The sequence below is a fragment of the Gadus macrocephalus genome, chromosome 21, assembly GCF_031168955.1.
Source record: "Gadus macrocephalus chromosome 21, ASM3116895v1".
Classification (NCBI taxonomy): Eukaryota; Metazoa; Chordata; class Actinopteri; order Gadiformes; family Gadidae; genus Gadus; species Gadus macrocephalus.
In genome coordinates, this window is record NC_082402.1 from 13,434,469 (window position 1) to 13,458,239 (window position 23,771).

Genomic DNA, 23,771 nt, shown 5'->3' on the forward strand with positions numbered 1-23,771 from the left:
TCAACACCCAGAGCCTTTAGCATTTCTGGCTGGATCTCATCAATCCCTGGGGCTTTGCCACTGCGGAGATGTTTGACTACCGCAGTGACCTCCACCAGGGAAATTGACGACGAAACACCATCAACCTCGAGCTCTGCCTCCAACATAGAGGGCGTGTTATTCGGATTCAGGAGTTCCTCAAAGTGTTCCTTCCAACGTCCGACAACCTCCTCAGTTGAGGTCAACAGAGTCCCATCCTTACTGTACACAGCTTGGATGGTTCCCCGTTTCCCCCTCCTGAGGTGCCGGATAGTCTTCCAGAAACACTTTGGTGCCGACCGGAAGTCCTTCTCCATGGCCTCTCCGAACTTCTCCCACACCCAGATGTAATTCTATTCAGCCTTTTAAGCATATTGTTAGCATGATTTAGCATGTATTTTATAGCATGTGTTAGGAGGACTGCATGTTTATTGCGTCGCTACCGGGACTAGCATGAACTAGCCTGGTGAACTTGGCTAGCATAGTGTGGAATTCCTCAAAATGCTATTTACTGATCATTCTAAACCTATATTAGCTCAACGAAAACTAGACTGCATTTCAGCACGTCATGCTTCACAACCGCTCATAGACACAGGTTCACCCACAACCAGCTCACCGAGTATATGAGGCCTTGTTCAAGGGAACCAGACCACCTGCTTTACCTTATCAAACTAAATGTTGCTGTTATATATCACTAGACAATACCATGAGACACTTTAGATCCCATATCGATAATGCAGCATTTACAATCCCTGACCTTTACCACTACTGTCAATAACGTTATCACTTTATTAATCAGAGATATTTTTCCCAGACCTGGAAATTGTATTTTCATTTACATTATTTGGGGACATTTACTTCCTACTAGTTGTATTGTGTGAATACCTTTTTTACGTATTGTGTGGAGATTTTTAGTATTTTGCTATCAGACTCAAACACCAGACGCCCTTCTGTCCCTCCTGAACGACGGCACAGACATTGAAAGACAAGTAACGATTCACCGTGCCAACCATCCCATCTCGAATAAGACACCTCTGAACCAGCCCGTCCTGCAGACAAATATGTTCTGGGTTTAACTTTGAAGATTTCCTCCAATCTGGGTTTAGACCGGGAGGTTCAAGGCCTTTCATCTTTGCCCATGCTTCTTGAGCGTGTGTCGGCTGAATGAAAAAACAGCAAGCACACACACACATTCCGCTGTCGTGCTTTACACTCTAAACTACAATGCAGAATGACATTAAAAAAATGTGCACCGCTGAAACCCCATTTCTTTGTCACCATTGCAAAATTCACAGGAGCCACAAATGAGTGTGAAATGTATTTTACTGCCATTTCCATCGGGCGTTGACGCAACGCCTGGCTGTGATGGGAAACTATCTGTTGGGTTTCAGTATTGTTTGGTTCGTTTTTAAAGGGTAATCGAATTCACACACTAAGAAATAAATTGGACTGGAAAGTTCTAAGAAGATGGGGGGAAGGGTTATCCTCATGGTCACAGCCCAATGGTACTTTCTGAGAAATCTTTTTTTACGTTTGTTCAGTATTAAGCTTTAATTTAGGTAACAGTGACCCAAAGGTTTGAACTAGGTTTAAGAAGGCATTCTCTGACACAACAAACATGATGTTCTGTTCACTGTTACAAGGATAGTGTTTTTTCTTACCTAGTGTTCCCCTTGCTATCTATCGTCGCCTTGTCTGTGCGAAGCCTTCAAACTCTTCTTTCTTCTGCCCAGAAAAAACGTCCTTCATCTTCAGGTCCTTTCTCTTCCTGTAAAGGAATCAACAAACACAGAGAAGTGGTGAGATGCTTGAAGACCCTCTGCCCAGCTAGCTCCTCTACAGAAAGACCCTCCATGTTAGCGTTTGCTAGGCTACTGAAACACCCTCAAAAGTGGCGTAGCTTAGCTAGCTCTGCTACTGGAAGACCCTCCACACTACCTATGCAGGGTCAGAGAAGGGGATAGATGGAACTAGAAGGCAGAAGAGGGAAGAGGAATAGAGAAGTGAAGGGAGAATGACATATGGACATAAAGGAGACAGATAGAGCAGAGACTCCACATCAATCAAGATCGCATATCTTCTGTATCGCTCCATTAGAACAGAAACAAAGCTCCACTTCTCTACCTCCCCCTCCTGCTGCTATAGGACAGATGTGCATCTATAATAGATGACAGGCAGAAAAGGTGAGAGATCTGCTAGGAGAAAACACTGGAAGACTCTTCGAGCCAAATAAACCCCCTCCAGGGTAGCTATAATCAGGTGCACCTCAACGACTTTGTGAACACTACGACTACATGCTCGTTAAGCTCCACTCTGATTGGCGCTAGAAACCCTGTTTGGTAGCGCTAGCCCTTCTTTGACAGACGCTAGAAATGCTACGAGGTGCACACATCATACACATCCCTCTACCTGGGCCCCTTTCAGGCCCACTGGGAAAAAATAATGATCTTGAAATCAGCTGTGTGCCAATAAGGGAGTGTGCATGTGCTGGGCCGACGGACTGCGGGGACAAGGGGGACAGTTGTGGGGGGGCCCAAGGCAGAGGGGGGGCCCATGAAAAAAAAAAATAAAAAATTACCTATCGGCCACGTCTTCCCCCCTCCCCCCCCCCGTCAACAATCGCTCCATACCCCCCCCCCCCCCCCCCCATCAACAATCGCTCGCTCCATACCCCCCCCCCCCCCCCCGTAAACAATCGCTCCATACCCCCCCCCCCCCGTCAACAATCGCTCCATACCCCCCCCCCCCCGTCAACAACTTAGCGCAGGGGGGTCCATCAGTACCTATAGTATAGGGGCCCAGGATTTGGTGCAACGGCCCTGTGCATGTGCACGTCCACTCAAAGAATATCCAATGTCCATCAATTACAGAGGGCGTGCACGGGGCAAGGGAACCCTGCAGCCTGCACTTCATTACCACTGACACACTCTCCTCCCCCTGGGTCATGGCCAACACTATTACTCCCCCCACCCCCAGCTGCAGCACCGTGGGTATAATAATCTGTGAAACTCAAGGAGCCCCCCCCCCCCTCCAGGCCTCCCCTTCCCCCGAGATAAGGTCTAATTACACTCTAGGTCATACCTGTGTTGTCAACCCCCGCCCCCGCCCTCGTCTCAGATTGAATGAGACTCTGCATCGGCTTAGCGAGATAATATTGCCTACTTTCTCTGATAAACCCTGTTGCAGATTGATTCCAGAACAAGCCTATGGTCGCAGGCCGGATGCTCTGCTAGTGGGGGCGGCGCTTCTGCTGCTCGTCCATCAGACGCCAGTTGTAATATTAATGCCCAGGGCTCAACCAGAACAGACTGTGTATCAGTGTATCACCAGGGGAGAGGGGAGGCCGGAGACCAGCCTTTCTCCACCAAAGGTACTGCCAAAATACTCAGAACTAAATGTTCCAAAATGTTCCAAACCTTTGCTTGGCAAGGGTTGGACCATGAAACATACATTGGTTTATTATTCATAAGGGAGCTGGCCAATTCCTCAATCTAGCTCTGCTTTGATCTTGCAGTCTTCTGGCCGCCACTATCACACATTCATCTTGTCTTCTGCAACTGGATTAGCAGGGTTTATTGGACTGCTGTGTTTCACCTTCTTCCGAACTGAAAAAAGAAAAAAATATACACAGGAAGGCCTGCAGTTACAACAGGCTGAGAACCCGGCCATAAGACTGTGTAATTGAAGAGAGGATAGGTCTTGCCCTGCTTTAGACTGTACCTGTGGAGATGGGAGGCCTAGCCCTGCTTTAGACTGTATCTGAGGAGAGGGGAGGCCTAGCCCTGCTTTAGACTGTATCTGAGGAGAGGGGAGGCCTAGCCCTGCTTTAGACTGTATCTGAGGAGAGGGGAGGCCTAGCCCTGCTTTAGACTGTATCTGAGGAGAGGGGAGGCCTAGCCCTGCTTTAGACTGTATCTGAGGAGAGGGGAGGCCTAGCCCTGCTTTAGACTGTATCTGAGGAGAGGGGAGGCCTAGCCCTGCTTTAGACTGTATCTGAGGAGAGGGGAGGCCTAGCCCTGCTTTAGACTGTATCTGAGGAGAGGGGAGGCCTAGCCCTGCTTTAGACTGTACCTGTGGAGATGGGAGGCCTAGCCCTGCTTTAGACTGTATCTGAGGAGAGGGGAGGCCTAGCCCTGCTTTAGACTGTACCTGTGGAGATGGGAGGCCGAGCCCTGCTTTAGACTGTATCTGAGGAGAGGGGAGGCCTAGCCCTGCTTTAGACTGTATCTGAGGAGAGGGGAGGCACTAGTTCTTCATGGTGATGGAGAGCCAGAGGGTTCTCATGGTTTACAGCTCAATCTGAGGCAGGGCGGTGTTCACTCCCACAGGGTTATGGAGAAGACTGTTCTCTGGGGACGCACTGTCTCACGCTGCACAACGACTCGAGAAAATACAAGCTCAAGACAAACAATTATGAAGAAAACACAGTCAAAAGAAATACCTTCGGTTGGATATAAGAAATGCCTCCTTAAGAATACCTTCTTACGAAAATGCAGTCGAAAGAAAATGCCAACTTAGTACCTACGAGGGAAAATATATTATACCTTTTACCCCCGACTGGAAACAGCAAGAAAGAGAGTCTTACAGAGACAAAGACTTTAGGAACATCTCACTGCTTTAGCTAGAAAACCACAAGCATCTAACCGTTTTAGCTATACGACCACAAACATCTCACTGCTTTAGCTAGAAAACCACAAGCATCTAACTGTTTTAGCTATAAGACCACAAACATCTCACTGCTTTAGCTAGAAAACCACAAGCATCTAACTGTTTTAGCTATAAGACCACAAACATCTCACTGCTTTAGCTAGAAAACCACAAGCATCTAACTGTTTTAGCTATAAGACCACAAACATCTCACTGCTTTAGCTAGAAAACCAAAAGGTTCCCACTGCTTTAGATCAAATGCCACAAGCAATAACTTGATGACTACCACAATAGTTCTCCCCAAAACAACCTTCAGTCAATGTTTAACCGAGAGCTTACTGTTTGAAGTGGAAGGAACCGTTTTGATTCAACAATTATTTGGATAATGTTTGATGCAGCTGATTTAATACTTTTGCTTGGATTTGTATAGAACTAGTAAAAAAAATATTAATAACCAAGTCTGATCATCAGAACTAGTAGCATAATCAGACTTGAGATTTATAATATACTACATTTTAACTTCAGATGAATACACCTTAGATTAATATATACATTCTGATTGTTGGAACTAGTCTCACCATTTTCCATCTTGATTTACTAGTCTTATAATTTAGATACAAAACTGAATGCATCTAATTTTCAGATGAATACGAATATCTTAGGTGTCAATTTTTGATTTTCAATCAAACTTTAGAATAATAATCAAATACACTTTCATTTTAGATTAATTGTTGGATTAATATTGAAAGTCTGATTCTGAGAATCAGTCTCACAAAGCAGAGAAGCTCAAATCTTTGTGAACGTTGTGCAACACTTTCTTTCACTTAACATGTGTTTTGGCCAATCGTGTTGCTTAATGCAGCAATCTGTAACTCGGCCAGCGGTGGCAAAATGTCTCTGTAAAGGTCTCAAAACCACACTGTGCAGACTGGCAGCAGTTGAAACACATATTAAAATCTCTATCTGAAATCGTCCTCCTCTTGTGCAACTTAGGTTCTCTGGAGTAGAATTTCTGCGTAATGAAACAGGAAGCAAGGCTTATCTCCGCCCATTGCAGCGTTGGTTCGCCGCCCAGGCTCTGTGCCGTCGCCTTCCAGAAGTTCTGCTGTAACATAGTAGGACTGCCGGATCCTAGATTAGTTAACAAACACGTTTGCTGGCCAGAGATCCAGCAGCATTGGGTAACATCCATCGACATGTTCCAGCTCAGCCAATCAGAGCTGCCTTCCAGAAGACACATGAGCCAATCCCAGATGCCTCTTGCAAATGCCTCTTATCTATGCAGCCCGTTGAAGTGTGATATTCACTCATTCATATTCATGAGGTAACACACATGTGAGGCTTCGTGACAGACACATGACGACGTGACACGTCCGTACAATAAGCCACCAGAGAGAAATCAGAAGGCATGGAAGAGACAAGAATAATGACATGATATAATAGAGACAAATCAATGTGGTAATTTATTTATAATTAAGTAATATGAATGACTTAACTAAATAGATAACAAAAACACAATTCAATTCAAGCCTCAATAAGGCTTGTGGAATTTGAATTTCTATTAATAATTTCGGATTTAGGAGATTTGGGAAACAGTGTTAATTAAGATGTCACACTGACACGTACACATGTCAAACCTGTGTGTGTGTGTGTGTGTGTGTGTGTGTGTGTGTGTGTGTGTGTGTGTGTGTGTGTGTGTGTGTGTGTGTGTGTGTGTGTGTGCGTGCGTGCGTGCGTGCGTGCGTGCGTGCGTGCGTGCGTGCGTGCGTGCGTGCGTGCGTGCGTGCGTGCGTGCGTGCGTGCGTGCGTGCGTGCGTGCGTGCGTGCGTGCGTGCGTGCGTGCGTGCGTGCGTGCGTGCGTGCGTGCGTGCGTGCGTGTGTGCTTGTGTCTATTGAAAAGTAAAGTAACGTGGAATGCAAGATGTTTTTTGCCGTGTTTAGAGTGTCCCATTATGGCTTTCAATAGAACTACTTAGAAAATCTACCAACGTTGTCTTTCCTATTCCTTTCCAGCTCCTCCGCTCTCTGCCAGCTGTTCTTTGAGAACATGCAAATGCAGCACTTTCACATTTTTTGTAGTTCCTTCAGTATTGATTGGAGCTTTAGATTGTTCTCAGTTTCACTTATAAGTCGCTTTGGATAAAAGCGCAGGCTAAATTACGAAAGAATATACCCTGACTATTATCCTTCCATTCATTATCTCACCGTCTTTCTCGTTTCCACACACAATGCATAAAGGTATGCCTACAGTTTTACCCAGTATTCAAAGCAAATCCACATCGGAAAACCCACTTATTATTATTAATAAAAGGGTTTATTAATAAAACCAAAGCCAATTGTGTTCTGTTCAAGCTTGTGAGATACAATGAGGTCTATCGCATTTCCGCACACAAAAGTGGAATCGAATTGGATAGGCATGTGTTGTGTATTCGTACAAAGATGTGTTCACACCTGTGGAATTCAGGTTTAGATAGGAACGAATCCCTCTGGACGGTTTAATATCTATTCTCCACTGGTGGTCGGAGTATACTAACAGCAGCAGGCAATAAAGGAAGAAGTAAAATATACCTTTGCCTCTAGTAATAGTCCAAGGAAAAGGCGGGGGAATAAGAGCGGAAAAATAAAATGGCAGGAAAATGAAATGGTGGACAAAGGTGGTAATGGAATGACCTTCAAAAGACTGTCCCTTGTGCAGACAATATTATATTTAATATTTTGTGACAAAAATGTCAGCCAGAGATTATAATTCATCTGCCGCCTAACCAGGGGTGGAAAGTACCTGCGTAGAATATTGATCCACTTCAGTTAAGGTTATTTGAGGGACAATATACTCCTCCAGTCCATTTCAAAGCGAATAATAAATATTTAACCGAAATACATGTATTTTATGCTGGGAGGAGAGAGGAGCTCCCAGTTTACTGATTTGATATTCACCTCTTTCCTGCCATCACAACGGCCTCCACCAGCATCCCTACCATCACCACCACCATCACCACCCTACCATCACCACCACCATCACCACCCTACCATCACCACCCCACCATCACCACCCTACCATCACCACCCCACCATCACCACCACCATCACCACCACCATCACCACCACCATCACCACCACCATCACCACCACCATCACCACCACCATCACCACCCCACCATCACCACCACCATCACCACCACCATCACCACCACCATCACCACCACCATCACCACCACCATCACCACCACCATCACCACCCCACCATCACCACCACCATCACCACCCTACCATCACCACCACCATCACCACCACCATCACCACCACCATCACCACCCCACCATCACCACCACCATCACCACCCTACCATCACCACCACCATCACCACCACCATCACCACCACCATCACCACCCCACCATCACCACCACCATCACCACCCCACCATCACCACCACCATCACCACCACCATCACCACCCTACCATCACCACCCTACCATCACCACCACCATCACCACCCCACCATCACCACCCCACCATCACCACCACCATCACCACCCTACCATCACCACCCCACCATCACCACCACCATCACCACCACCATCACCACCACCATCACCACCCTACCATCACCACCCCACCATCACCACCCTACCATCACCACCACCATCACCACCACCATCACCACCACCATCACCACCCCACCATCACCACCACCATCACCACCCTACCATCACCACCCCACCATCACCACCCCACCATCACCACCACCATCACCACCCTACCATCACCACCCTACCATCACCACCCTACCATCACCACCCTACCATCACCACCCCACCATCACCACCACCATCACCACCACCATCACCACCCTACCATCACCACCACCATCACCACCCTACCATCACCACCCTACCATCACCACCCTACCATCACCACCCTACCATCACCACCCTACCATCACCACCCCACCATCACCACCACCTTCACCACCCCACCGTCAACACCCCTCTATCACCACCCCCACCTCTGACAACCGCAACCTCCATGACACCATCTCCATCCCGCCTCAACCCCTACTTACCGACCACCGCCTCCTCCTCTCCTGTCTGTCTACCTCCCTCTCTCACCCCGATGTAACACCCTCCATCGCTCCCCCTTCCTCTCTACCTCTCTGTGACTCACGGACACACACCCAAACAAAACACACTCCCAAACAAACACACAGACACACACACAGTGAGCAAAGACTCCTAATGGGCCACTCATAATGGGCCATCTGCAGTAGGAGTGTGAGTAAATTAGTAAATATGTAATGTATTTCTATGCATTTTGTTGCGACTGTCTATGCGTGTGTTTGTCTGTGTGTGTGTGTGTGTGTGTGTGTGTGTGTGTGTGTGTGTGTGTGTGTGTGTGTGTGTGTGTGTGTGTGTGTGTGTGTGTGTGTGGTTGTGTGTGTGTTTGTGTGTGTGTTTGTGTGTGTGCGTGGGCGTGTGCGCGTGTGTGTGTGTGTGCGTGTGTGCGTGTTCGTGTGTGTGTTTGTGATGAGTGCAGTACAGAACAGCTGGCCGGACCAACTGTGCTGACATGTTCAAATCCCACTGTAACAGGAAGGCTGTTTTAATACACAGATATGGGACTGCACAAGAGAGAGGAATACAGACAGCGAGCGAGAGAGAGGGACAGAGAGAGAGACAAAAACAGAGACAGAGAGAGACAGACAGAGAGAGAGAGATAGACAAAGACAGAGACAAGGGGAGACAGAGAGACAGATAGAGAGAGACACACAGAGAGAGAGACTCAGAGACATAGAGAAAGGGAGACATAGAGAAAGAGAGACAGAAAGAGAGAGAGAGAGAGATAGACACAGAGAGAGAGAGAGAGAGAGAGAGAGAGAGAGAGAGAGAGAGAGAGAGAGAGAGAGTGAGAGAGAGAGAGTGACTTAGGCTGCATCCGAATACTCATACTTGCATACTATATAGTATGCATTTTGTAGTACGCAAAAAATATAGCGCGTCCGAATACTCAGTATGCATTCTGTAGTACGGAAGACGTTTCCGAATGCGTACTACCGCCAAAGTAAACCACGGACTTCACTACGCTATCCCACAATGCAACAGGAGTCTAGTAACGAACGAAGAAGAGATGGCTGACTCGTCACCACCAGAAAGACGTCGTAGAAAGCGGCGAAAAAAAGAGACATTAAAAAGAGTAAAGTAAGTAATTAAGTAAAAAGAGACATTTTTAATTTAATAGCAACGATGACAAGACGGAAAACAGGTAACTTATCAAGGTAATTTTGCCGGCATCTGAGGGGAGATACGTCATCTCCAAACTTCCGGTGGAGTTTCGGCGATGTTCGGAAGCGTTCGGAGGCGTTCTACGCATGTCTGTAGACCGTACTACACAGTCAAGTGTAGTATGGTCAAGTAGTAGACACTGGACAGAAATAGTATGTACTAAGTATTCGGATGCAGCCTAAGAGAAAGAGTGTGAATGACAGAGAGCAGTTTGAGTGCGAGTATGAAGTCCTTATTAAATATTGACCGGCAGATCCTCCGGTGATTTTCCCTGAAGCGATGGTTCTGTTGTGCAGCTCTGAATGCGCTCTGAGACACGACCACAGAGCAGGACTAAAGATCATTACTCTACCAGGCATCCACCAAAACAACACCCAAAGTGATGAGACAGCATAAAGAGTAGCAGTGCCCGCTGCCTTTATGGAGCAGAATTATAAAAAGATTAATAAGTAACCACGATTTATAAATCTATCAAGAAACCTCATCACTGGAAAACTGGCTGAGCGATGCTGTCGTAGACGATCACCTCCTTTGGAAGTACCTTCTGGCACAGACCACCGTGGCTTCTGCTAAATCGGTCGAAAACTGAGCGCTGGGGGGTTGGCGCCGGGGATGCTATCCAGTTGTTTTTGATGATTCAACAACCCTACAACCCTACTGCTATATGCCACTAAATCCTCCTACAAACTACACCTCTAACAACCTGCATCTGAATTCACTGTTCATCACTCCTTAGTCCTTACACCATCTGCTAAATGATCAAATAATAGTCAAAGAGCTAATAGCAGTCACAGTCTGCAAGAGGAAGCCGTGTTGACAGCCGTGTTTTCAGCCAGCGTGTGTGAGCATAACCAACTGGGTTGAAAGGAACCGACTCCCGGCTGGGGGAGGGGGGCGGAGCCTGAGAGGTCACAATGGCATGCGTTGCTGATTACAACGACCTGATCGCTGATCTCGCTCAGCTAACCCCTCTCCCCCCCCCCCCCCCCCCCCCCCCTCACCCCACACACACAAACACACTGACACACACACCCATCCACACACAAACACAGACACAGACAAACAGACACACACAAACACACACACACACACCGAGTCTCAGAGCTAAGGCCATGCTTGGTTGTTTCCCGGAGTGGGTTCATAATGAATGGAAGACTGTGTGGAGCGTGGATGAACCTCCTTCGATACACAAAGGGAGGGTAAGGGAACTCGACTCCCAGTCGAAGGTTGTGAGTGCAGCGCAGGCTAACCTGTAGGCATCCAAGAGCAGGACGCCCCCTAACCCCTACCTCCTCCTCAAAGACCGGGATCTGAATCCACAGTACGCCTGTGGATAGAAGAGTCTCCTAAAGACAAACAGAATGTGGAATGAATACAAACTGACCCCAGACCAGAACCGCTCCCCGAGAAGGCCAGCGACATACGTTCACGTACGTGGACACAAATAACCCCCTTTAGAAAGCAGCACACCCTAAACCCTGGCCCCTGGCAAGGGGAGTAGATAAACCCAAGCTCTCCAACGTCTCCATCCCCCTGCCACAGCACGACATAAAGCCCACCGGCCCAATCACCCTAAGACCACAGAACCAAAGGTATTATCTTTTTGGAGGAGCAGGAGGAGGAGGAGGAGGAGGAGGAGGAAGAGGAGGAGGAGGAAGAGGAGGAGCAGTGTTTGATCTGACCGCTGCAATCCCCTTTACTCCTAGCATCACGCTTGTCTGAAGCTGTAAGACCTTCGCCTTCATCAGGGCCGGCTAAGACCCCACCCCCCCCCGCTAACACACCACCGCCGACCCCCCACATCCACCCGAGCCTGACGATGGATTACAGAACCCGGCGGAGCCGTTTGCTTTACAAACTAACACAACGCTGAGTCATCACAAAGCCGAGCAACTTGCTCCAACTCCAAACTCCACCTACGAGCATGAGACGCGGATACTTGGGAAATCTTGTTCGGATGGAGTTCATTCGTTCAGTTTACTTCCCCTTGCTCTGCCCTCTGCAGGATCTTATGCATGTTAGATGTTTGACTTTGAATGTTTTTCGTAGCCTGAAGTGCTAGCTGGGAAAATGGGAACCAGAAACTAAACAATGATCGTTGAATACATTTGGCTATTGTTGCTGATAGATTCTCGTTCATCAAATATTGTTATCCACCATTGTCCATGGGTTGTCTATAAAGATGGTTCAATGTCCATAATAACATGGACGGTGTGCGGTTTGTATCCTTGAAATTAGGTTGGGAGGGGGCTGGTGGAAATACTGCCTCAGGTCGGATGCTTGCAGATCGCCCAAGCAACACAACATCTGGCCAGTGGTGGTTGGCTGTTTTCAGAGGTTTAGGTTGGCACCCAAGTGTAACCGGTGGCGGTCCACTTTGGCCAGCACTCTATAGTTGGGTATTCCAATGCACTGACTATGTTGGGCAGTGGGCTTGGAGCCAACATAGGCAGTGCATTTGAGCCAACTTTGAAGGAAATACACGGACCTCTGCCCTGTGAAGCAGAACGATTATGAAACAGCGATGTACTCTGTCTCCACAACCTTCCAAGGCTGCGAGGTCACGAGGGGTCGTTACCATTGGGCGCTGGGTCAGCTCGATTAGCGGGAGTTTCGTGTCCGTCATGACGACCAGTATAACATTAATCGTCAGTCAGGACTGTCCTACAGGAAGCTCAGGGCTGGGGAGAGGTACATGTGCACTCTACACAAGTAAAAGTACAAAACCCCACTCTGGAAAGTCAAAGCACAAGTATATATACTAGTTATATTATACTGAAGTACCGTACTCGGGTAGAAGTACGCAGGGGAGAGACACAGAGATTGAATTGAGAAAGATCCATAAAAAGTTGGGGAGAGAGAGAGGGAGGGAGAGAAAGAGAGAGTAGTGACAGCCAGTCCTCGAGAGGCTTTTATTTTGAAATGCCAGCATGTTGTAGATTCATCTCCCTCACTGATGGTCTATATATAGACCCAATCCTCTTCCTGACACACACACACACACACACACACACACACACACACACACACACACACACACACACACACACACACACACACACACACACACACACACACACACACACACACACACACACACACACACACACACACACACACACACACACACACACACACACACACACACACACACACACACACACACTGATAACAGGCACACACCAGAACACACACACACATACACTTGATAGGACCTGCTTGCTCTCTTCAGATATCTCTGCATCTCACTCGGCCTTCATCAAAAAAGCCTTTTCAAAGCACCGGGTGTCTTCGGCGGCCTCTTCGACGCAGATGAGGGTAAACAAGCTGTAAAATGTCTTCCACGCCCTGACGAAGAGGAGATGAGGGAAACTGCTTTTAATCTTGTTTGGAATTCCATCAAACTGTCTTCATGCAATCTTTGAAGGTTTTATTTATACGTTTACATTTTTTTATTTCGAAGCGAGAGTAAAGTAATATGCCTACAACATGAGGTTTCATATAACGCTCACTTTCATGCAATTTAAATAAAAAATGAGTATCTGGTAGAAACAGAAAGTTGAATGCCGTCTGTCAGTCAACCATCCATTCATATATCATCCACTTTCAACTCATCATCTATCAATCTCTATCTGTCGCTATCCATCTCTCCTTCTCTCTATCCATAGCTGTCTCCATCCATATGTCATCCATCTATCCAGCCATGTGTAAATCATCCAGACATCACATCTCCATCTCTCTACCCGTCCATCCATCACCCACTCAGCCATTATTTCCATTGCAGAGGCATCTTAAATCCTGCCATTTCCCCAATACTACAAGACTATTAGGCACCATATTCTTCCTCTGTGGTTGCTCGGGGTGAAGCGAAGGCTACGGTCTCTAAGGCGTCCGTAACTGAGTGTTTTAGATTTAATCAGTGACTAAATCTCTGCGCCTATCAGTGGAGTGCTAATAGACACGTCTTACAGCCTGGAACACAGAAAAACGAATACCACTGGGTGCTGTCTCGAAAATACACAGTCATTATGCAGAACAACAGAGAGAGCAACAATGCTTTTATGCATATAAATGTCATTAATGTACAGGTGGGCGATAGGGAGCTTCCTCCTCAAGGATGCCTACAGGTACTAGGGATAATGGGCTTTGCACCTAGAACTTTACGGCTGAGCGTTGAACACCCTGATAGCTAGACTATCATGCCCCAATCCCTCCCAGAAATGCTGGTGCAAAACAAGCAGAACAACAACAACAGGCTCTTCGCCCTGGTCATGACCGTTAGCTGGGAACACACCACAGGGAACACTGCAGGCAGGAGTTCCTAGCTCGCCGATTGGCTATTCACACACGCGGGTTCCGAGCCCTCTGATTGGCCATTCACACACGCACACTGGAGAGGCAAATAGGAAGTGATTAAGAACATGTGCATGTGCACTCAGGCTGTCAGCTCCGATTGGCCACGGGTGAGGCTGACGAGGAAGTAATGAGAACATATTACACCAAAGGGGAGAGGGGACGCGCTCGCTACGAGACGCACGAGCAGAGTTCCTCTCCCCGTCACCTCGTACGACCACGATAGAGAGATGATGAGGATCATCATCATCATCATCATCATCATCATCATCATCATCATCATCATCATCATACAGCCAGTCGCAATAGAGGACTTTTGTTCCCTGTGTGTTCCACGCTGCAGTTTGGATGTGAACGTGAGGCGTCTGGTTGGATGGGAGTGTACGACTACAGCCGTTGCTGGGGACGACCACGTGTGGCTCGGAAACGTGATAGATAAAAATATATAGATCATTAAATAAAGCTGAATGGAGGAGTTGAAGAGAAGTTATGACAGTATCCTTACAGAGTGCTGTAAGGATTCGCTTTCTATTTTTGTATTTTAAAACAGGTAAAAAGTGTACCTGCTCCCCTGACTGACAGTCAATAAAAAGACATTTTCGATTGCATTCCTTTTTTGTGCATTGAAACTCAACCAAATATTCAGCCCAACCTGCTGCTGCTCATACTGTCAACCACATCGATACTGCTACAACCTGTTCTGCTGCCAACCAAACCATAATACTACTACGCTATCCCAAACCTTATTACTGGGCCTCGTACTGTCACCATAGAAACCATAACTACAGAACCCAAAATACAGTTGACCTGGATGCAGTCTATGCTTACAGTATATATGATTTATATTTCAATCATTCATAATATTCATAGTATTTGTCCTTGGACCAAACTATATTCCTTGGCGACAGGAGGATTTGAATAATTTAGCACTTTGGCAATGATAGAACAGCACCAGATAGAAAAGCCTGACAATATGTAAATGACCGCATTCCCTGGTCTCCAACTATACACACAGCTGCCTCTGTGCTCCAAAAACAAGAATTAATAATAAAGCACATTTTTCACCGCGACCCCTTAGTTATATCGACGATAAATTCTGATTATTGAGGAAGTAACTGTTATATAGTCCATTACAAGCTATTCTGCAGGGCAGTGCAGACAATGATGGATCTTGAATGTATGTTAATGAAGTGGCGCTTGGTTGCCACGCTACCACTCGGGGTAACCGAGGGAGCTCTTCAGCGCCGGCGTGCGGTACCGCCCCCCGCTGATGGTCGGCCCTCCGTCGACGAAGGGCCATCAAACTGTCTGTCTCCACCCCCCCCCCCCCCCCCCCCCCCCCAGACACAACACATGCTAAGGCGTTGTTCCCGACAACATTTATCTCCTCCTCAGTGGGGCACGCCAGACGTGGAATCATCTTAAACACGACAACAGGCAGGAACGGTAAACGGCAAACACGTTGGCCGTGGGCCACGGCGGCGCTGTGGCCGCCGCCATGACCCCGTCCACACACCGACCAACACACGCCACTGTGAGGATTGTTCACCTCCTCGGTTTAAGGACCACACAGGTGATACGGCTACCATTAAACACTAAAACAGACCATATATATATAATAATAATAATAATAATAATAATCAATGAAATGTATATAGCGCTTAATATGGTACTCTAAGACGCTTTACATATTGCCCTATCAAAACTATGCAAGACAGACTAGGAATAAAAGAAAAACAGAGGTTGAACATGAAGATTAAGGTGGGAGTTAGGTGGGGAAGGCTAGTGTGAAAAGGTATGTTTTGAGGGCAGATTTGAAAGAAGAGAGGGTTGGAGAGACTTTGATGTTGGGAGGGGAGTGAATTCCAAAGGGCGGGGGCAGCAACTGAGAAGGCCCGATCACCCCAAGTCCGTCGCTCAGTCCGTGGAACTTGTAGCAGGTTGGCAGAATTGGACCTGAGGAATCGGGAGGGGGCGTGGTGATGGAGGAGGTCGGCAAGGTAGGGGGGGGGCTAGCCTGTTGAGGGCCTTGTAGGTGATGAGTAAGATTTTGTAGTTGATTCTGTGTTTAATTGGAAGCCAATGGAGTTCACGGAGGACAGGTGTGATGTGTTCTCTGGAGCGGGTACCAGTGAGGAGGCGCGCAGCTGAGTTCTGGACATATTGAAGTTTTTTGAGGACTTTGTTGGTGGTGCCGTAGAGAAGACCATTGCAGTAGTCAAGCCTGGATGAAATGAAAGCGTGGATGAGTGTCGCAGCAGCGGTAGTTGACAGGTTGGGGCGGAGGCGGGCGATGTTTCGGAGGTGGAAAAAGGCAGTTTTGGTAATATGGTTAACAAGGGGGAGGAAGGAGAGAGTGGGGTCCAGGATAACTCCAAGGTTACGGATTTTGGTGGAGGGGGTGATGGTGGTGATATATGTGTGTGTGTGGCATTTTGTTCCCTCAGTGAGGAGAGACAGCATAACAGCGCAGGGGGGAATCAAACCTGTGATAGCTACAGGTTTGCGCGCTAACCATTCATGCTGCCATTTTAAAAGTGTGCTTATTGGCCAGTGTCCGCTTCCCTTCCCTGCGCCGATTGGCTCCTGAGTGGGAGTGTGATGTGTGGCCGGGCTTCAGCTAAGCGGTGGCCTGCTAGCATCAGTGCCTGGCCGTTAAGTCGGTTAAGCAGTGCATGGCATCACGGTCTTTCACACTGAGCTGATTAGCATCTAGCGATAAGCTTCGCACACATCAACCCAGCATACTAACCCACCACACATTATTGATTATTTAAAGATTCTTCAGGTACGATTTAATTTGACTGTCATTTCAGGGGAACTAAAACCATCACCTCTAAGTCAGGGAAATGGGGGTTTGTGTTTCGAGGCTGTTTTTTTTATTTATATGTATATATATATATATATATATATATATATATATATATATATATATATATATATATATATATATATCCATATATATATATAATAATTAGAAAACGGGAAATTATCACTTCAATTATCATTTTAAAGAGAAGTAAAGAGAACATTTAAAGGTATAAATAATGCCCAGTAAACAATGATCCATGAAGGTTATTGTTAGTTATAATAAAACTATAACCCTTTTGTTGTTCTTCTGGTTTCCATTGTAATGACAATTCATGTATCACGACATATGAGAAAGATCAACAGCGGAAAGATGAGGTCTTGGTTACCGAGGTCCCTTCCCCATTTCTTTGTATGAGGGCCTTAACGCATCACGCCCTCTGCCTCAAAGGTCTTATATATATATATCACTGCACACCTAGTCTTCCCTCCGGCCACAACCGCTGTGCTAAATGACTGGACGTAAAATGGTGGACAGGCGCCAATGCGCTAGATGGCCAGCAGGCAGCTGAAACCCTCCTCCGCTGTTATCCTGTAAAACGACTCCCCTCCTTCACGAAGGGGGCCGGGGGGCACGGCGGTCGGCTCCTCTGCCCACGCTGCTCAGCTGCATTTCAGAGGTGAGAGCGTGAAATAAGAGAGGCGTGCGGTCTCCGCGCGGCGAGGCACAGACCTGAGCTGTGTTTTCATCGCTCCCGGTCTCCGGGTGGTGAGAGGTGGCGACGGAGGGAGGACGGGGCGGAGCGGCGAGTACAGAGGACTGGGGAGGTCGTCGTGTCGTCGTCTGATGTTGACACAGTCAGAGTCTCTCAGAATGTGTTTACCCACTGGAGCGCGCGCATGCACATGCACACAAAGACACACAGACTCACGCACAGGGCTGCATCCCTACACCTGCGCACACACACACGAAAGTGTGTGCGCGCAATCACAAACCATAGACACACGGACACAAACACAGGGCTGTATTCCAACACAGGGCTGCACGCACACACACACAAAACTGTGCTCACAAACACACAGACACACACAGGCCCACAAACACACATGCACGCAAAAAAGTTCTACCCGACACCCATGCACAAATATTTACATCTACTCAGCATGCATACAGAAGCACATATGCAAAGGCAGAGAGGTACACACACACCCACACACACCCCCTTCTGCTTCCTAACCCCAGCTGTCTGCACACACACCTACACAAACCTTCCCTCCTCCATTCCATCCAGCCCTGTGCACACACCGCGGCTCCCCATAGAAGCGGGTGAGCACAAGAGGATTTTCTTATTTGTCGACCAACATACGCAACTTGTAGAGTAGCATGTAATCATTAGGAGAAGGCAATCATTTCTTGGCCAATAACCAGATGATGGTTTGCAATTGGTCTGGTTTTCCAATTCTTCTGGGTTTCCCTTTGTTCTGGTTTTCCACGGTGATTTCACACGTTCACACATTAAAAAATCTGCGTTGAGATTTGTGTTTGTTTCACAGGCGAGCGAGGTAGTCTGGCGTTTGACTGAATAACACGCCGTCGATGTGTCGCGTTGATGTGTTGATCAGGTGTAGCGCTAACATGGCAGCTAGGCAATCCGTGAGCTCTGACATATGCACCTTCAAGGCCACCACACGCTAGTTTTTTTACCACAGAGACCCACACAAACACACATTTCCTTTCTTCCCCCCTATTGGGGGATGGACGAGGAGTGGTGTATATATAGGATAAGACCTCTGTACACATAACTTTCCATAAACCCTTCCACACCAACATAATGCACTCTAACCATCCCCCCCACTCCCCACCCCCTAGACACATCAGTAATGCCCCCCCCAGCTCCCCCCCCCCACCCCCCCCCCCCCCCCCCCACCACACATCACTTGGCACCCAACCGCAGACACACTGCCACCCCACCTTAGCATCCCCACATTCAGGCTACAGCCTAACCTCCCCCCACCCCAACTAGAAACAGCAGCAGTGCCAACCAGCCTCTCTCTCCCCCTCTCCTTCAGGTAAGGAGCTGGTTCCCAGAAAGCCCCAGAAACATAATTAGTGGCGAGGTTGGACTTTTAAATGTACTCGTTCCGTCCCGTGTTTCAAAGCTCGGGTTCTGCTTCGTTCATTAAATGCACGGCACAACACGGGGCTCTTCTGGACAGCTCTCGCTGCAATGCAAGCGTCAACTTTGTAGCGAGTATACATGAATAGAAAATGGGGAAATACAATTTAATTGTGTGAGCGGGCTGTGGCAGTAAGAAGCTTTTATTGCTCGGTTCTTCCGCTGTCTATTCAAGCGTCTCTTTGAAACCACAGCTCCGAGCTTTGGTTATCTTAAGAGGACGTAACGAATTCTCTCGACAGTTGACACAGTCTCTAAAGGGGGGCAGTCACACATTAACAAAAAAACACCTTGGAGAGGCAGATAGCCTAAACAAACTGACTTACACGAGCAGCGACCATTCTTAACGTTCTTAAACTATTAATGAGGGGAACATTGAACATAAGCTTTCGTGTTGAGATAAAAATAGCTCTTGCGTCGGCCTCTGTAGTGTAAGGTAGAATTGACTGGAAGAGCTGAATTTAAATTTGAACACAGAAGGCATCTCACACGTCGACAGAAATACCGACCTCGTAACCATCAGAGGATCACAAGCGTTGCTCAAGGACTCCTCAGCAGTTTTCCCTTCCATGTTGGCTATTGAGTCAGTTAGGGTGAGATGCTTGAATCCAATGTGACTTACAGTTAGATCAGATACACATGGAACCTATGGTAACACTAACCTGCTCCACAAGGAGCCGAGGATCGAACTGGCAACCCCTACGGTTGCCAGTAGGGGGCAACCGTAGGGGCAACACCCTCTGACAGCTCGTCGTAAGGGATGTGCGTAGGGTTGTGCAATGAATGGTTTCCTGTCAGTGTTTTTTTTTGCTCTCTAGAGAGTGCGAAGTCCCTTCTTCAGGAAGGCTGTGACAGACAGCTGATGATGACACCACACTCTCACTCTCTCTCTCTCTCTCTCTCTCTCTCTCTCTCTCTCTCTCTCCTCTCTCTCTCTCTCTCTCTCTCTCTCTCTCTCTCTCTCTCTCTCTCTCTCTCTCTCTCCTCTCTCCCTCTCTCACCTCTCTCTCTCTCCTCCTCTCTCCCCCCCCCCCCCCCCCACTGTCTTTTTCTCTAAACAGACCAATTTCATTTCTGAGAGCAATTCAGTTAATATTTAACCACAGGAGGCAATCACACACATTTCTTGGTGCCAGTTGGCCGTGGATTTATTTTTAGCTCCACTTAGGACTGGGGTTTATTCAACGACTGCTGATGGAAAAGTCTCTTGAAGTTCTGCAGTGCAGCACAACAACAAGGCATGGACCACCGACTTCAGGGGTCGGAGGTCAGGGAGTCATTAAGCCTGGTCAATAGGGCTATGTTAAAAACAAGATGGCCGCCGGGTGAATAAGGCTGCTGTTTGATAACAGGGATGATTGAATGTATCGGCTGAATCCGTTATGGAAATCTAAGAGTACAGCAACTGAGAACAGACTCAAAGACTATCTCTAACCTCTAAGTAAATTACATTAGAACAGTTCAGTTTGTGTTTGGTGTTATGCCTATAGGTCACGGTAAGGAAGTGAGCAGGAAGCACTGCATGATGGAATAAGTAACAGAGAAGTTACCAGGATGTTTTGAGTTGGCATATTACCAACTAGCCATCTACATCTACTACCATATTAAGCCTAATCCAGTGTTAGGACAATTATTAATACAATATACAAAAAACTAAAAGCATTTAGATTCAAGATGGCCTCCAGGTAAACAAGGCTGATTTGAAATCATGGATCATTGGAATTTATTGGCTGAATCAGTTAAGGAACTTGAAAGTACAGCAGCTGATGTAGAACAGACACATAGACAACCTTTAAAATGATCTCCTAATATTGAAATGAAATAATTATTGAATCCTAAATATCGTCATCAAGTCCAAGGTATCCCTGTACACACAGATCATCAGCCTGAGAACTGTCTCCACACCACTTAGTTGATCCAGTTGTACCGAAAAAACTCATGGTCTGAGTTTTTTCGGTAGAAAAAGATGGTACTAAAAAGCCAACTGTGTGTTCCGGCGTACAGACTTAGTGTCAGAAGTTTGGGAGGAAATCTGCTGACAAGCTAAAAAGCCCATTTCTGTTTCATGTTTTTTTAGTAAAGGGATACAGAATTAAATACAGAAAAAACTCTGTGCGCACATTCACAGTGCTGTAGATTATGAGCTAGGAAAGGCTGTTCTAGGGGAAAGTTTATATCGTTCAGAACTTTCTAGAGAGTGCAAAGTCCCTTCTTCAGGAAGGCTGTGACAGACAGCTGATGATGACACCACACTCTATCCCTCTCTCTCTCTCTCTCTCTCTCCCTCTCTATCCCCCCCACTCACACTCACTCTCTCTCTCTCTCTCTCTCTCTCTCTCTCTCTCTCTCTCTCTCTCTCTCTCTCTCTCTCTCTCTCTCTCTCTCTCTCTCTCCTCTCTCTCTCTCTCTCTCTCTCTCTCTCTCTCTCTCTCTCTCTCTCTCTCTCTCTCTCTCTCTCTCTCTCTCTCTCTCTATTGGCTTGCGACGTAGAGGTCTAGTGTGGGAGAAAGCTAGCAGCCTGACAACACAACGGCAGCTTGCAGCTAGGAAACAACCCCCTCACCACCTCCACCGCCCCACCACCACCTCTCCTCCTCCTCCTCCTCCTCCTCCTCCACCTCCTCTTCCACCTCCAGGAGTGAAAGCGGATGGGTGTTGTTCCTTCAGCTTCAGCTAACAGAGCTCAGGTTTGGGCCTCATTATCTCAGTATCCATCAGGATCCAGGAAGTTCAGCATATGACATAAACAATTTCTGTTTGGTGTTATGCCTAGGTCACAGTAAGGAAGTACCAGAAAGCACTGCATGATGGGAATAAGTAACAGAGAAGTTGCAAGGATGTTTTCAGTTGCCATACTACCAACCAGCCATGTTAACAATAATCCAGTCTTAGAAATTATTATCATTACTATTAATACAATTACAATAATACAATCAGAATGGGAAAGGGAACAGTTGGCCATTTTGGAGCGGTGGACCGGGCACCCAAGAAAACCTGTAAACTATCTGAATAACCCTCCAAGTAACTATAGTACTAACATGTTGGTCGCCATGTGAATTCTGAAACAGTGGACTATTCTTAGAGCAAGATGCCCCCTGCCCCCTCCCAACATCTTATGGTCATGTGACATAACACAAGCCTTGGTCAGAGCGAAGAAGATCACCTCAGATACTTAACATGACGACAATCATTTACTCATGATAGGGCACAAATCCAGGTAAGAGTGGATTTCAGGACGTGTTCCTCTCCTCTGAGGCGAGAGCTGAAACAACAGGAGTTTGTGGAGCCGACCGCCACACACAATCACACTCACTCGTCATTCACCAGAGAAGCACTAAGATCTTCTCCTTTTTATCTGCTCTTCAATTTGTATGCAAAAAAGTATTATTTTTAGAATTCTGAATTCATTATTCAAAGTATAATTCCCTAACATACTTTAAAACTTGTATAGACCTTCGTCAGGTATCCCTGAAGAGCAGAGGGACCGGCGGTGAATTCTGATTCCACCGTGGTTCTCTCTCCTGTCAGGTCATCAGTATGTCAAACCAGAGTTTCCAGGTTCAATACCCGGTTCAATATCTACGCTGTCTGGGGTTAGAGAACTTTGAAGAGATCTCAACAAGAAAGATCTGGTGTCAGATCTAAGACGTGCACATTGTCATGCACACACACACAAGTCTAAGATACAAAACACAAACAGGTCGACAGAAGCATCACACGCACACGCACGCACACACACACACACACACACACACACACACACACACACACACACACACACACACACACACACACACACACACACACACACAAGGTTGGGAATGTAATACCTGCTGCACAAAAAAATGAAAAGTGAAATCACTAAACAGTTTTTACCTTGGAGAAGCTGGCATGGTGTGCTGCTTCACATTTTACTGTGGCTGAGTGGAAATAACCAGATTTCCACACAAAGTTGGAGTACCCCTTCAAGGCATGTTTTTCAGTTTGTGTGTTAACAAACGCATGCACGTGTGTGTGTGTGTGCGCGTACATGTGTGTGTACTGAGAGCTAATTGGCGATTAGCCTGCTACTTTAGAGATTGCTGCTCATCCCACGTGCAGCTCCAACTCACCACAGTGTAATGTCACACACTAAACTTAGCTTCCAAAGGAGCTTAAGAGCATAGTCCCCGACGGCGGCCCGAATCAGGAGCCGTGCTGCAGAGCACACCGCTCACACCCGTTCACACCCGGGTTCCGCTCCCCGATGCGACTCCCACAGCCGACGTGACGCGGATGCATCGGAACTGCATCGACGCGACTGAACCTCAGAACGGAGATGTTACGCAACACATAATGTGTCTTACGCAACGTCTGTTTTTATAGAAGACGGTTTGTAACGTCATCCTCCAAATCGTAATCATCCCCCCCGGGTGTTTGCCTGCCGGTAAAACAGGGACGCGTGGCTGGTCTATATATAACCCCGTTCAATACGAACGCATCCAGGCTGCC

The 23,771-nt window shown here is 47.2% G+C and overlaps 1 protein-coding gene across 1 annotated transcript in view; it reads right to left on the bottom strand.

Moving 5' to 3' along the window:
* The window catches only part of lrfn2b (leucine rich repeat and fibronectin type III domain containing 2b), an 85,683-nt gene that overhangs the window by 57,907 nt on the left and 4,005 nt on the right, over positions 1-23,771 (bottom strand). The window contains exon 2 of the mRNA XM_060041598.1: positions 1,680-1,786. The gene's annotated coding sequence lies outside the window, so the exon portion shown is untranslated. The remainder of the gene's footprint in view (positions 1-1,679; positions 1,787-23,771) is intronic.